The sequence below is a fragment of the Lissotriton vulgaris genome, chromosome 5 (assembly GCF_964263255.1).
Source record: "Lissotriton vulgaris chromosome 5, aLisVul1.2, whole genome shotgun sequence".
Taxonomy (NCBI): Eukaryota; Metazoa; Chordata; class Amphibia; order Caudata; family Salamandridae; genus Lissotriton; species Lissotriton vulgaris.
Window position 1 is genome coordinate 1,396,914,787 of NC_141693.1, and position 14,795 is coordinate 1,396,929,581.

A 14,795-nucleotide genomic window follows, 5' to 3' on the forward strand; every position below is an offset into this window, starting at 1 on the left:
ACCCAACCAGCCAGGTCTATCTCACATAAGAAATCATCCCGAACACAGAAAGAAGTCAAGGAGCTCCAGAAACTAGTAGGAAACTTGGCACAAGACTCGATGAAAGTTTCTCAGACAATTGGAAAAATCTGGGAGATGGCGATAAGTACGCACACTAAGGTTTCACACATCCAGAATCTGGTACTCAGACCCAACAGACCAAACAGGACCAAGCCCATGTCAAATGAAGAAGCCCTGGCCTTACTCCGATCTTAAGAACAACCGGCCCGAGGTAGGGAGGAGAATATCAAAATAGTACCTATTGACTCTAATAGAACAACCAGAAAGAATGACAGGAAAGCAATTCACCACAACTTACAACATATTCAGCTAACCGCATCCGAATCCGAAAATGGAAATCTCGTTGAATCACAGAAACCCCTGAATTGCCTACTACTTAACTGTCGTTCGGCAACTAAACATGCATCAGACATAGCTGCCCTCATCATTAACAAGGAAATCGACCTGGCCATCCTCACGGAAACATGGCTCAGTGAATCATCATCGCCTACCATGGATCTCTTAGTACCACCACAATATAACATTGTCAGGTTAGACAGACCAAGGAAAGTGGGAGGAGGTATAGCTTGCATTCACCGTTCAGAGATCGAGGTCAGCCTATTCCAATCTGACCCCCTAGAATCCTGTGAATACCTTGGTATTAATGTAAGAGCACTAAATAATCAAAGTTGCAACCTGCATGCATTCTACCACCTACCAGGAGAGAACGCAAAGTTCACAGAGCAACTGATAGAGATCATAACGACCAACTCTAACTCGGATGCCAATAACATATTCCTAGGCGACTTTAACCTCCACTGGGACGACGGCAATGACAAACTGGTTAACTCGCTTAAAGACTTCCTCAGTGAGCTAAACCTTACACAAGCATGCAACCAACCCACTCACTCACAAGGAGCGACCTTAGACTGGATTATTTCAAGAAATAAAGAGGCATCAATCCTCGCTATAGACCCATGTGATTGGTCTGACCATCACGTCATAACATTCACGATACCTACAATGAAAAAGGGCAGGACCGTGCAACCACGCAAGCTCAAGAAACTGATCCGAGACACAAAAGAGGCTAATATTGAACTATTGGTTGAAAGGTGTGAGAAAGACCTGAAGCCACCTAACAACAAGCAGAATGTCAATGAGCTGACGGATCACTACATAACCTCGATCGGTAATATCGTCAATGACACCATGCCCCAAAAACTGAAAAAAGTCTCCGAGAAGCCAAAAAATCCTTGGTTTAATGAGTCACTAAACGAGGACAGGCGCAAACTGAGAATGGCCGAAAGGAAATGGAGACAACATCCATCCTCCCCCGTGTTGAAAGCCCTCAGAAAAACCAGAAACGAATATAACAAAAAGATAATTAACTCCAAAAAGAATTTGTCAGAGATGAACTGGACAGTGCCATAAACAGACCACGAAAACTCTTCGAGATCTTAAAACATCAGTCAAATAAACTGGCCAAAACGGTTCAAGAGAAGACAAAAACTCCCATAAGCTGCGAGGAATTCTCCTCATTTTTCACTGAAAAATCCAAACTGCTAGAAGTTGAACTCACAAGTGCAGCAGCTAACCTTATGTCCCTTCCTCCACCTAAAAATGAGGCTAATGTGTCAACAGAGGGTCTCCAAACAAAAAATAAGGCAAACTGGGACACATTTGAATTATACAACCAGGGAAAGATCGCCAAAATGCTAGCGGAACTTAGACCGAACAACCACTATCAAGACCCTCTACCGGCTAAGTGTGTAAGAGAAATCAGCCACACTCTAGTTCCGATCTGGATCGAGATAATAAATGCTTCACTTGCACAAGGGACCCTCCCTGACTGCCTAAAAACAGGGCAGGTAGTGCCCATCATCAAAAAACCGACAGCTGATGCAACAGACCCGAATAACTATCGGCCAGTGACCAACATCCCTCTACTGGCCAAACTCATTGAGAAATGCGTGCAGGGCCAACTGAGTCAACACATCGCTAAGTTCTCACTACTAGATGATTGCCAATCAGGATTCAGAACAGGGCATAGTACTGAAACTGCGATCCTGCATATTGTTGATGACGCCTTACAAGCACTAGACCGAAATCAAGCATGCCTACTGATCCTCCTAGACTTGTCATCAGCATTTGACACGGTAAAGCACGAAGTACTAATGACCAGGCTACAAGACAGGATGGGTTTGTCCGGAAACGTGCTGAAATGGTTCAATTCTTTCCTACAGAACAGGACTCAGCGATTCCTGGTTAACCAAGCAATCTCTTCCCCGCGCCCTAACGCAATCGGGGTCCCGCAAGGCTCAACGTTATCCCCAGACCTATTCAACTTGTATGTAGAACCTCTCACGGAGATCCTTCGAAAATCACAGATATCCTATCATATGTATGCAGATGACACGCAAATATACATAAAGATCGCCTCCCTTGATGACATTGACCTAATGAACAAGACACTAAAGAGAGCTTTGCGATGGTTAACAATGAATCATCTGAAACTAAATGCCCATAAAACAGAATTCCTGCTAATTTCACCGAAAAGGAACCAATCTGAGGTAAAGGAATGGACTAAATTGGTGACGGCGCTAAATTGCACCCCGACCCTAGTTAACTCAGCCAAATCACTAGGAATTACGTTAGATGAGAACCTCGACATGAAAGACCACATTAACTCAATGGCCAAGAGCGCCCGCTTCCACTTGAACTATTTAAGAAAACTGAAACCCTTTATCTCAGAGGCGGATCTAAAACTGGCTATCCAATCACTAGTTATCTCGAGGATCGAATACGGTTGCACCACATTAGCTGGCCTACCGAAAACATCCACAGCACCACTAAAAGCCTGCCTCAACGCAGCGGCTAGACTCATTACGGGAACAAAGAAATTTGATCACATTCCTCACCTGAAAGCACTAAACTGGCTACCTTACGAGGCCAGAATTCAAATGAAGATGGCCTGTATTACCCATAAAGCGGTGCACTACAACATGCCTAGATACCTAGCCAAGAAACTTAAGCTATCAGGAGGCAACAGACCAACTAGAAGCGCAAAAGAGTTGCTATTACGACCAGCCTTTTTCCACAAGATAAAGACCTATGACCGAGCATTCTCCGAAGCTGCCCCCAGAATCTGGAACTCACTCCCTCCAAACATCAGAAAGATTCAAAATACTGTAACATTCAAACGGGAACTGAAGAGCCACTTGATGAGTAAATACCCTACATAGAGAAACCTACAGATAACTGGTATGGACATTTACGCTAAAAGAGGGCTGTCCTCTTCATTAATAATTTGAAGATCAATATCTGACAATTGACTGATTCCACGTCCAACCCTCGGCTAGACACTTTACTGCTACCTCATATATTTGTGAACTTATATCTATTTCTCACAGACAAAACTATATAACCTCTACCTCACTGTGTTTATCTATATGAACCTTGATATGCACTGTAATGCCTTATAACCCTACTTCACCGAGCTTGGCTATATTACTATGACACAAGCTAAGCCTTGTTTGCCACCTAATGCTAATTGCACAGGCGTTAGGAATATATATATCTAATCACTTCCTTACAGTTTATTGCCTTCTACCTCATATCTGTTTTGTTGTTATAACTGCTATTATAATGTCTATCTGTAATTCTTTCTATGTTAAGCGCTCTGATACCCACGGGTCTTGTCCGCGCTATACAAAACTCTATAAATAAATAAATAAATAAATAAATAAATAAAAAGCGATTCAATAGTGTTAGGACATCCCCTGATAGTACAAGTGCCACATGCTGTGGAAGTCCTTTTGAACAGAACACAGACCCAACACCTGACTGTAGCAAGACTGACAGGATACGAACTAACGCTCTTTCAGCCACACATAGAGATCAGACGATGCAATGTATTGAATCCTGCTACCCTTTTGCCCTCAAGCTCAGATGACACGACACAACATGACTGTGTGGAAATGATCGACGTAGTGACAAAACCAAGACAAGACCTAACAGATGTCGCACTCCCAGATCCTGATGTAACACTCTATGTGGATGGATCATGCATGAGGACAAGTGCTGGAGAGTTAGTAGCAGCCTATGAGGTAACAACAGACTGTAAAGTTATAGAGACCCAAAGAATTGACATTCTGTCAGCTCAAGCAGCAGAGCTCATAGCTCTGACACAGGCCTGCATATGGGCAAAACGATTGAAAGTGAACATCTATACCGATTCCCATTATGCATTCGGTGTAGTTCACAATTTTGGAGTGTTATGGCAGGAAAGAGGTTTTCTTACCTCACATGGGGCCAAGATACAGCATGGTCCCCTGATTCAAGCCCTACTAGATGCCATACACCTACCTACAGCCATAGCTATTCTGAAATGCAAAGCACATACCAAAGCTACAGACACCATATCCAAAGGAAATGACTTAGCGGACCAGACTGCTAAACAGACTGCCCAGAATCCAGTGAACACATCAGACTCTCAGTTACCCACACAGACTGTCACTATGGTAGTGAGAGACCCCTTGAAAGATGTGCTAGACATTCAGACACATGCCACCGCAGATGAAATAAAGAAATGGACTGAACAAGGAGGGGTCCAGACAGATCAAGGTTGGATGACCAAAGACAGAACAGTGTGGTTTCTCCCTGATTCCATGGTACAAGTCATAATTGACACGGTCCATAGCCCTGCCCACCTAGGCGAGAAAGGTATGCTGGATAGTTTACGGAACATCTGGTTTAACAAACATCTGAGAGCTGCAGCCAAACAAAAAGTAATAACTTGCATAATATGTTGCCAATTTAATCCTGGTAAAGGTGTACCAGTAGAACAAGGTGGATTCCAGCCTCCTGATCATCCTTTCGAAGTCCTCCAAATGGATTATATCCAGATGGACAGATGTAGAGGGTACAAATATGTGCTAGTGGTAGTGTGCACACTGACACGATGGACTGAAGCATACCCCGTCCCAGACTATGGTGCCCAGACAACCGCTAAGCAATTAGTGAGAGAATTCTTCCCCAGGTATGGGTTGCCAAGGGTCATTTATTCGGACAATGGACAGCCTTTCTCTTCCAAATTGATGGAGGCTGTTTCTCTTTTATTGGGATATTCCTGGAGATTCCATTGTGTCCGACACCCTCAAGCAGCTGGCCTGGTAGAAAGGCACAACCAGACCTTGAAAACAAAACTAGCCAAAATATGTGCAGAAAAAGGGATAGACTGGGTCACTGCCCTCCCGGTCGCTCTTTTATATGCGAATGGTGGCACATTCCCGGACGGGACTGTCCCCTTTCGAAGTAACATTCGGGAGACCTCCTAACATCTGGGGTGTCCCTTCTCCTAGAAAACTGACTGACATTGATTCTAATATGTTGACAGATTACCTGGCTTCCTTGATGTCTGCACTCCAATCTTGTCGTTAACAGGTTACAGCAGCATTTCCAGACCACACCACGCCTGGAGACCACGCCATCAGGCCCGGCGACTGGATATTGATCCGAAATTTCGATCGTACCAGCCCCCTGGAGAAGAGATGGACAGCTCCTAAGCTGGTCCTACTGACCACGAGAACAGCCGTCAAAGTAGAAGGACGTAAAGGATGGCTCCACGCTAGCCACTGTCGGAAATTTGTGGGACCTACACCCACAGACTCTGTGCCCTGTTCAACAGCTACAAACGCCCCGGATATAATTTCACCAATTCTGAACTCACTCCTCAACAGGAATACCGATCGCGGCTGCGATCTCACCAGAAACAGACTAAAGACATTGCACCTGATCATAACGCACCGGTGGCTTATTAAGCCCAGGAACAAGCTCTTGGTGAAGCGGCTGCTGGGAGACGTTTTGATCTTGTGTCCAGAGACATCTTGATACTAAATCCATAGACATCATGAGGAGAAATGACGCGGTGCGTCAATGGAAAAAGACTAATTATGTAAAATTACTGCATAGCAGGTTCTCGATTTTTCTGTTTACAATGTTGCTTGTTTGCTGTGTAGCAGCCTGTCTAGGATGGATCTTATGTACAGTTTTCCCTCCACATTCTTCCACGTTTGTAAAGAATACCACTATGCATTCCTATATTGATCTCCCCCCACACCTCGAGGACAGAAGAAAGGAATTTATAAATAATACATTCATTTCCACCCTCCATAAACACCAGTTCATAGTCAACAAGACAAACTGTTGGGTTTGTGGCTTGATGCCACATTCCGTGCATAAGGGAATGCCCTTTTTCTCCCTCCCGTTTGGTTATTCAGGATCCGCCTATGCCTTAGCCATGATATTCTCTGCCTCAGTCAGAAACATTCCCCCGACCAAATTGAAAAACGAAAGTAATTGGAACGAGGTAAAGACCAAAATAGTAAAGGCTGTTTCTAAAATGGTGGATCTCACTGTTACCTGGGGGAGGGCCGAAGATCACGAAAATATCAGTTGCTCTCAGTTATCTCCCGCCTTCATGTTCTATCCGACAAATTGGATATGGACACCGGCACATGGTCCCTGACCGGCTGGTTGTGGGATCTCCTGTCCACCTGGGGGTGGAAGGCACTAACAGTCCTGGGCCTCGTTTTGGCCACTATCTTCACCTGTTGCCTGTGTCCAGTGTGACCCCGCCCTTTGTGGACTGTGTGCCACTTTCTGTACTCCTCGTCCACGAAACAGAGGGAAGAAAAATGAAATTATTATGTTGCAGGAGCAAGTATACGACCTGATGAATATAGAAATTGATTAAGAATTTCTGTAATAGGGTTTCTATGGGACAAGGAGGGAATGTGGAATTTGACTAAAAAAAACTCCCCTTTCCCCTGGTGTCCCATCATGCACCCTATCCACCCTGACATCGACCAGGCAAGCCGATCCTCCTCCTACTACAAGCACAAATCCCGTTATACCCCCTCTTGCCTGCTCTCTTTCTCATAAAGCTGATACATGCAAAGAATAATGTCCAGCTACCATGTAACCTACGGGTTTCCGTCCCGTTCGATGTTTTTCCTTTAGACCAGAACAGAGTCAGTCGGATGGGTGACTCGGAAATTCCCCCCTCCCTAACTCTGTCACCGAACGAGCAGCTCTCGCTCGTCAATGATTTCCTAGTTTGCGAGGACAGCCACGGGTTGGGTTAACAACCAAGGGGAGACATAATCAAGCACACGAGACTGCCACGAAGAAGAATAGTTTACTACAGCCCATTCTCCTTCTTCCCCGCTGTACACACATACCATTGTGAGACCTCACCGCCCTTGTGTACGAAGTAAAGAACGCACAATGCCTCGTCCTCTTTACCTTTCCGACAGAAATGACCCTGTGACAATACCTCGATTCTCTGTCCTCAGATACTAGCAACTCTGTAACTTGTCACCACAATCACCCCGATGCAATATATTTGTCTATTTGTAAATGCTATTCAGGTTATTCTTTAAACGAGAACAAGTATGCTATGTCTTCTGTATGATTACATCATGAATGACTGAATCAAGTCTAAGGGAAACTCCTTCTTTCTGATTGTACTTGTATTGTATAAAAGTGCTGATATGTTTCAAGCAAAGTAGACTACTCCTGAACCCGCTTGGTGAAGGAGCTCTCCCTTAACTCGAGTTCTGGAATAAAACCCTTTAAACTCGAAGACCACGGACTCTGCTCCTCATTTTATGCATTACCATTTTCTTGGGTAATTATAAAAATTCCGAACGGCATAAATAACTAGCTTTTTATTTACCACAGATGTCATAAATGAGGTCACAGAACATGTCGAGAGTGATATAATAGGCGAGGTTGTGTGCAGTGTATGGCCGGAGTGCAAGTTTTAGTTAGCTCTGCTAATTATAACTGGTGATATTTGTATTTTTTTTTTGTTCAAAATGTCAATGTTGTCCTGGACATATTTATAAAACTAGAATGTTACTTTAACATCTTTTTTTCTTGTGAATATATATATATATATATATATTCCATCTATCTGCAGATCCAATTAAAAATAAATATATAAAAAAGGTGCTCTTCTATAAATGTAACCCCAGGGGGGAGCCCGGTGGGGGGGTGGGGGGTGTAGGCCATATTCCTGAACCTTTTGAGGCCCTGGTGACACATGCGCCTGGGGCGGCAAATATGGGGGATGTGGGAGGGATGTAGCCCTCCTCCCCATGCATCTCAGAGGCCCTGAGAACCCCATCTCCTGGGGCTAAGACATCATAAGTAAGGGGAGGGGGCATGCAGCCCTCTTCTCCAAGCCTTTTAGAGGCCCCAGTAATCCCATCCCCCAGGGCCGATAAATTGTATTTAAGGGGAGAGGTGTGGATCCTCCCTGAGCCTTACACTGGCCTGGTGAGCCCATCCCTTAATGGCCAAACAATCTAAGAAGGCGAGAGGATGTGTGTTGGCACCCCCCCCCCAACTCCTGTGCTGATGATCTCCCCCCCCCCCCACACCCCGGGGCAGCCACTTAAAAAAAGAAAATGCCAGCTCCCACTGGCATCCACAATGGGTTTCTTCAATCAATCAATCCGGGACTGATAAAGAGCAACTTCTCACTTGTGTGGGTCTCAAGGCGGTTTCTTCACACGTGTTAGCGGTGTATGACAATGCTACTTACTTCATGTTGTGTTAAAGACTCCATTTTTGTGCAATAAACTGAACAGGATTGAAATATATTAGAATCGTGACTTAATGTATATACTCTTCATTGGACCACCTAATGTGTGCTTAGCTATGTTTTGTATAAATATATCGACCCTTGTTTCTTATATTCAAAAACTGGAATTCTTAATTTTGCCATTGGATTCTCACAACCTCCGTTTCTAAAAGGTGTGCAAATTTGGTTATTCTGCAGATTCCTCATTTTACCCATTCAGGTTCTAGTTCCTGGACATCCTTTAGGTATTAGCTAGTGGTGAGTAATTTTTCCTTGTTGCGGTAATCAAGTTTTCTACAGTTTGGCTGCTGTTTTTGTATCCTTAGAAGGGCTAATTGTTCCCTCTATTTTAGTCATCTGGATAATTGGGGTCGGGGGAAGATCTAAATGGCCAACACGCTGCATCTTCTTCTGATTTTGTCCAAAGGCTTTGGACGGTTTTATAAGTTTCATTTTATGTTATTTATGTCCCCACATCATCCAAGCTTTGCTCAGTGGCCTCGATTATGTCTTCTGCCCCCTTGCCTTATCCAGGTGTGGGAAAGGAAATCCTCTGTGCTCTTTAATGGGTTGGATGAGAGTATATTGGCATAAAAAATAAGTTGCCTCACTATTAAGTTTCTACAATAATTAAAAATGTCCTAGCTAACGTAACGGAAAGTTTAAATTCTATTAAGGACTCGGAGGTGAGGATTATGCCTTCTTTCTTCACTTTTATTCCATTAGCAGCATGAGGGTAATAAAAAACTACTTTTCCCATGAACCATAGGGAAAAACGTAGTCAGAAAACAATCGTGCCAACAATCAATCATGAACAGATACAATGTCCAATCGGGCAAACAGCCCAATATAGTCCTTTGCTAGTGTCCATTTTTCCTCTTTCTGAGCGCGATAACAGCTGTTCCACACTCTTCAGACATCTTGTTTTTGGGCATCAGAACCTGTAGATGCCAGGGACACATTACCCAGAGAACACAGAGCCAAATCATTACAGAGTAAAAAGATTATAACAAGCAGGCATTAACACATTCCATGGAAAAACTATTACTTACTACCTTACGGGGAGGGATCTCCTCCTGGAGCAATGGGCGGGATAATCCTCGCCTCCAAGTCCTTAATAGAATTGAAACTTTCCGTTACGTTAGCTTGGAAATTTTTCATTCTATGTCAGGACGTGGAGGCGAGAATTATGCTTGTTCAAAGCTTGCCCACAACCAGTTGCACCATATTGAGAACTGGTTTGAAGTAGAACCTCTTAAAGATAGAGTCCCAAGACCAATCTGCCGCATTAAGGATATCTTCCAGGCCTGCGCCCAATCCAAATGCCTGCGAAGCCATTGCTCCGCGAGCAGAGTTTGCATCAAAATGCCGCAAACTTATGCCAGCCTCCTGCATCACCCACCGAACCCACCTGGCAATCGTGGGTGAGGAGATCGCTTTAAAGAGCTTCCGGATCGAAATTATTAACTGAAGCTTTCCAGGGGGACGGAATTCCTCCGTCATTTCTTCATACGCCTTGAGACATTTGACCACGCACAGTTTAGGCGAGTCCGGAAATGCCGGGTATGAAATAACCCTGGTATGACACTTAGTGTGTCGCAGAAAGGTAAAGGTTACTCCCTCAGGAGAGAAAATCCTTCCGGAAATTTCCAAGGACCGGACATCCGAGACCCGTAGACACGAAACCAGACAGTAGAGCATAGCCAACTTTGCAGAAAGCTCCTTCCGTTACAGATACCGGTTAGGCTGCCAGGAAAGAAAAAAGTTAAGAACCTGATTGACGTCCCAGAGGGAGGAGTAGCGAGGCTCAGGGAGCAAGGACAGCCTCACGCCCCGTAGAAGTTTGCAAACCAGGGGGTGTTCCCCATCCGGGGTACCATTGACTGGAATATGACCAGAGGAAATCGCTGACCTAAATGTATTTATAGATCGGTAAGCAAGGCCATCGGAAGCTAGCTGCACCAAGAAATTCACCAACCCATTTCAGACACCAATGGTACCATCTGCCCCATACGGACCGGTATCGTTTAACTGTACTGTCCGCCCAGGCTTTGGAAATGAGGTCCTCGTTCTCTCTCAAAAGGCCCAGGGTTTCCCATCTGCCCTGGAAATCCGCCAAGCCATGAAAAACAGAGACCCCGCTAACACCAGTGGGTGAGGATTCCCTTCTGGATTTGTGAGAAGAGCTGGAAACTGGGGGAGTAGGATTGGAAAATCCCAAGAAAGTTCCAGAAGAACTGGAAACCACACTTGCACCCTCCACAGGGGGGAAATTAACACCAGATCCACCCCCTGCCTGCGAATTTGAGCCGAAGAGCATGTGATCATCGCGAATGGAGGAAACGTATATCCCTGTTCCAGGCTGCAATCCTGGAGAAAAGCATCTGTGGCCGCTGCCGAGGGATCCGGCCTCCAGCTGAAGAACCGGTGTGTCTGGTGGTGCAGACGGGACGCAAACAGATCCGCTGAGAACAGACCCCAATGGTCGCTCAAGGCTGCAAAGACAGCTCGGTCCAGCATCCACATGCTGGAATCCCGGAAGTGGCGCGACTGGAAGTACGCCTCCAAGTTGTCTCGACCCAGCAGGTATTCGGCTGAGGCCGAGATCTAACTGTCTAGGCAGTACTGCCAAAAACTTGCCACCAGATCTGAGAGGGCTTTTGATTTGGTGCCCCCCAGGTTATTCACATACTGGACCGCCGAAACGTTGTCCATCTTCAGGAGGACACACGACTGCACTAAGTCTCTCGTCCAACATCGTACGGCAAATGAACCTGCCAAAAGCTCCAGACAGTTTATGTGTAATTTCTGTTCTTCTTGAGACCACACACCTCCTGTGGACAAATCCCTGCAGCGCGCACCCCAACCGAGCCTGCTGGCATCAGACTCAATCACTCGATCTGGGGTAAAGCCGAAGATCGCATGCCCGTTCCAGGCCTCGATATGGTCTAACAACCATTGGATCTCAGCTCTCACCTCGGGTGTCAGGGCCACCTTGTGTGAGTAAGGGAACCCCTTCCGGAGGATGTACGCTTTGAGGTGCAGCAAAGCCCTAATGCAGGGGGCCCAGGAAGATGGCCTGAATCGAGGCCGACAAGAGACCCACCACCCACGTAATCTGACGGAGGGATACCTGGTGAGTGGCCAGAACACGACACAACTTGTGACGGATCTTGGAAATTTTCTTGGGCGGAAGACCGAGTAGACAACGTCGAGTCGACGATGAACCCTAAGAAGGTAAGAGACTGGGTTGGTTGTAATAGAGACTTGTCCCCGTTGATCACAAAACCTAGGCCTTGTAGGAGGGTTACCGCCATCTGAAGCTGAGACTCCAGGCGACGAGGGCACAAAGCCATCAAGAGGAAGTTGTCTAAATGCACAATCATTCTGACCCCTCTGGCCCTCAAAAACTCCACCGCCGGCTTGAGAACCTTGGTAAAAGACCAAGGCGCCGATGAGAGGCCGAACGGGAGGGAGGTGAACTCGTAAATGCGGCCTTAAATTTATGACAGGACTCTTGCCGCCTTCCGTATTGTCTACTAAGAAAATATTGCTCAAAAACCCTTCCGGGTGGCGGACAGAGAGGGAGATGGCCCCCTTGTGCAGGAGCGAGGAGACCTCTGCGTCCACAAGGGCGGCATCCGAGGCTGAAAACTGAATGGGACGACGAGGAGGGGAGGGTTGCACTGGGGACCCCATGAACTCTATTTGAATTCCCCGCACCGTCTGGAGACCACACGCATCGCGTGTGTGCGAGACAACCAAGCTTGGTAGCAACTTGCCAACCGCCCCCCTAGTTTTGTCGGGGAAGAAAGGCGAACACTCACCGGGGTTTGCACTGGAGGCACCTCCACGGAATCCTCTTCCTTTGCCTCTGCGTCCTCTCGTAGGATAGAAATTCCTAAAGCGGGACTGGTCCTGCTGTTGTCCGGAGCCTTTCTGGTTACCCTGTTGGTGATCTCGACTGGCCGAGCGACCCCTGCCTCGGCCTGCCCAGAGAGAGAAATACCTTACGGAATGTAGACTGCGCCCTGTCAAGGGAAGTGAAGGTATTTACAAATTTGCCGAGCTCCTTCACGAAGGGCTCGCCAAACAGACCCCCTTGAGCCATGGCCCCAGCTTCAGAGTCCGTGAGGTCACCCAACTTCGGGTCGATCTTTATGAGAAGGGACCTGCGACTCTCTGTTGAGAGGGCACAATTGGCATTGCCCAAGAAGATGATGAATCTTTGAGCCCAGTTGGAGAGGATTTCAGGAGAAATAGGGGAGCCTGACTCCTTCGCCTCCTCGGCCATATCCAAGATTTTTGTAGCTGGGCTGAGGGCATCCAGAAGCTTGTCCTGGCAAGCTCTCCAGGACCTATTGATCCCCTTTTTAGGATCGCAAATACATTTCTGAAGGAAAGTATGCATCCTGCGGTCAATCTCCGGGGTAAGGGCTACTTTACCCTCCAATGAAGGACGGGGACATTCCGCCCGCAAACAATTCTGGGCCGCCTTTTCCAAAGGACGGCGGATGTGCTCTGCCACATAAGCGTCCACCTTCTCCCCCAGGACCCACTCCAAAGAGCGCGGATGAACAATATCATTGGGTCCAACATGTCCGAGGTGACCGGGGGGGGAGGCAAGAACCAGAGGGGCCTGGGTCAGTGTCAGGATCACCAGCGGTGTCCGGATCCTTGGGCTGGGTGGTCGGAGGTGGGGGAGGGAGAAGAGGCGCAGACAGTTGTACAGCCCCACTATCAAGGAGAGCCTGACGTAGGTGCTCAAAAGCGTCCGAATCCACCCCTGGAACCCAGGACCGCTTAGCCGGAGGGGAACCAACCGGTACGGAGACAGGAGGGGCTATTGGAGTTGAGGGAGCCCCAATGCGCTGTTCAAGGCACGAGAATGCATCTTTAATCTGGCGGGAAAGCCTATCTTCCAAGGGAGAGATAACCTGGCCAACAGCCTGATAAATGGAGGAATCAACAGAGTCATAAAAGGCATCCCCCCAGGGCATCTCTGCAAGGGGATCCTCCTCTTCAGGATATTCGTCGTAATATTCCATGACGACGTAGATGGAGGTAGGCACAGGAATGGCAACTTTAAAAGCCTGTGGAGGGCTGTATGAATACAAAAGCTGGGTGACGGCTGAAATCAAAGGCGGCAGGGTAACACAATGGGGTTCAAGCCCAAGTGGATAACTGCCGGTTAGCAACTGATACAAAACACACAAACACCCTCTTGCCAAAGGGGCACTCACCGTTGTGGGCCTTGGCACCTACACAGCCTAGGACGGGCAAATACAAGACCCCACTCGAGGCGTTTATGGCGAAATATACAGACTCCACAACCCTTACAATATCCTACACAGGCGATGGAGCGTTAATCAGTATAACGCAGCAGACGCAGTAATTACATCCGCCCCGGCCGCTACAACCCACACGGACGTTTGCCTCAGACCGGAGGCTTCTGGACAAAAAACGCACTCGCAGTGTTTGAATCCCTGAAGAGATTAAACACTGCGTCGCGCCTCTGACGGCCTCCCGCGCCCTCTCGCGACGGGAGGTCCACAGAAACCGAGGCAGCACCATAAGCGCCTCGTAGGGATGAGGAAAACCTCAATCCCGCGGCGCCCCTGAGAAACCAAATTAAACTCACACGAAGGTGCTGCACGACCCCCAAAGGGGGAAAAAAAGGAACAGAAATACCGAAGCGTATATCGGTAACGAACGGTGAAACCAACACCTCCGAACATCAAAACAAGCGCGAGCGCCCTGACGACATTGAAAGCTATTAAGCCTATGCATTCAACATTGCAACAGCACAGAATATAACAATAAGCATACAATGAAAATAAATTACAACTCTAAGCACTAAACGGCCCAAAGGAACTGGAGAGTACTTATCTTTGCTGCGGAGCAGTGAAAAAAGAGGAAGAATGGACACTAGCAAAGGGCTATATTGGGCTAGTTGCCCCTGATTGGACATTGTCTCTGTTCATGATTGGTTGTTGTCATGGTTGTTTTCTGACTGCATTTTTCCCTATGGTTCATGGGAAAAGTAGTTTGTTGTTACCTTCGTGCTGCTATTGGAATAAAAGTAAAGAAAGAAGGCATAATCATC

The 14,795-nt window shown here is 46.8% G+C and overlaps 1 protein-coding gene across 1 annotated transcript in view; it reads left to right on the forward strand.

Moving 5' to 3' along the window:
- Positions 1 to 14,795, forward strand: part of LOC147712654 (suppressor of tumorigenicity 7 protein homolog) — a 1,198,755-nt gene that overhangs the window by 234,521 nt on the left and 949,439 nt on the right. The gene's annotated exons all lie outside the window — the stretch shown is intronic.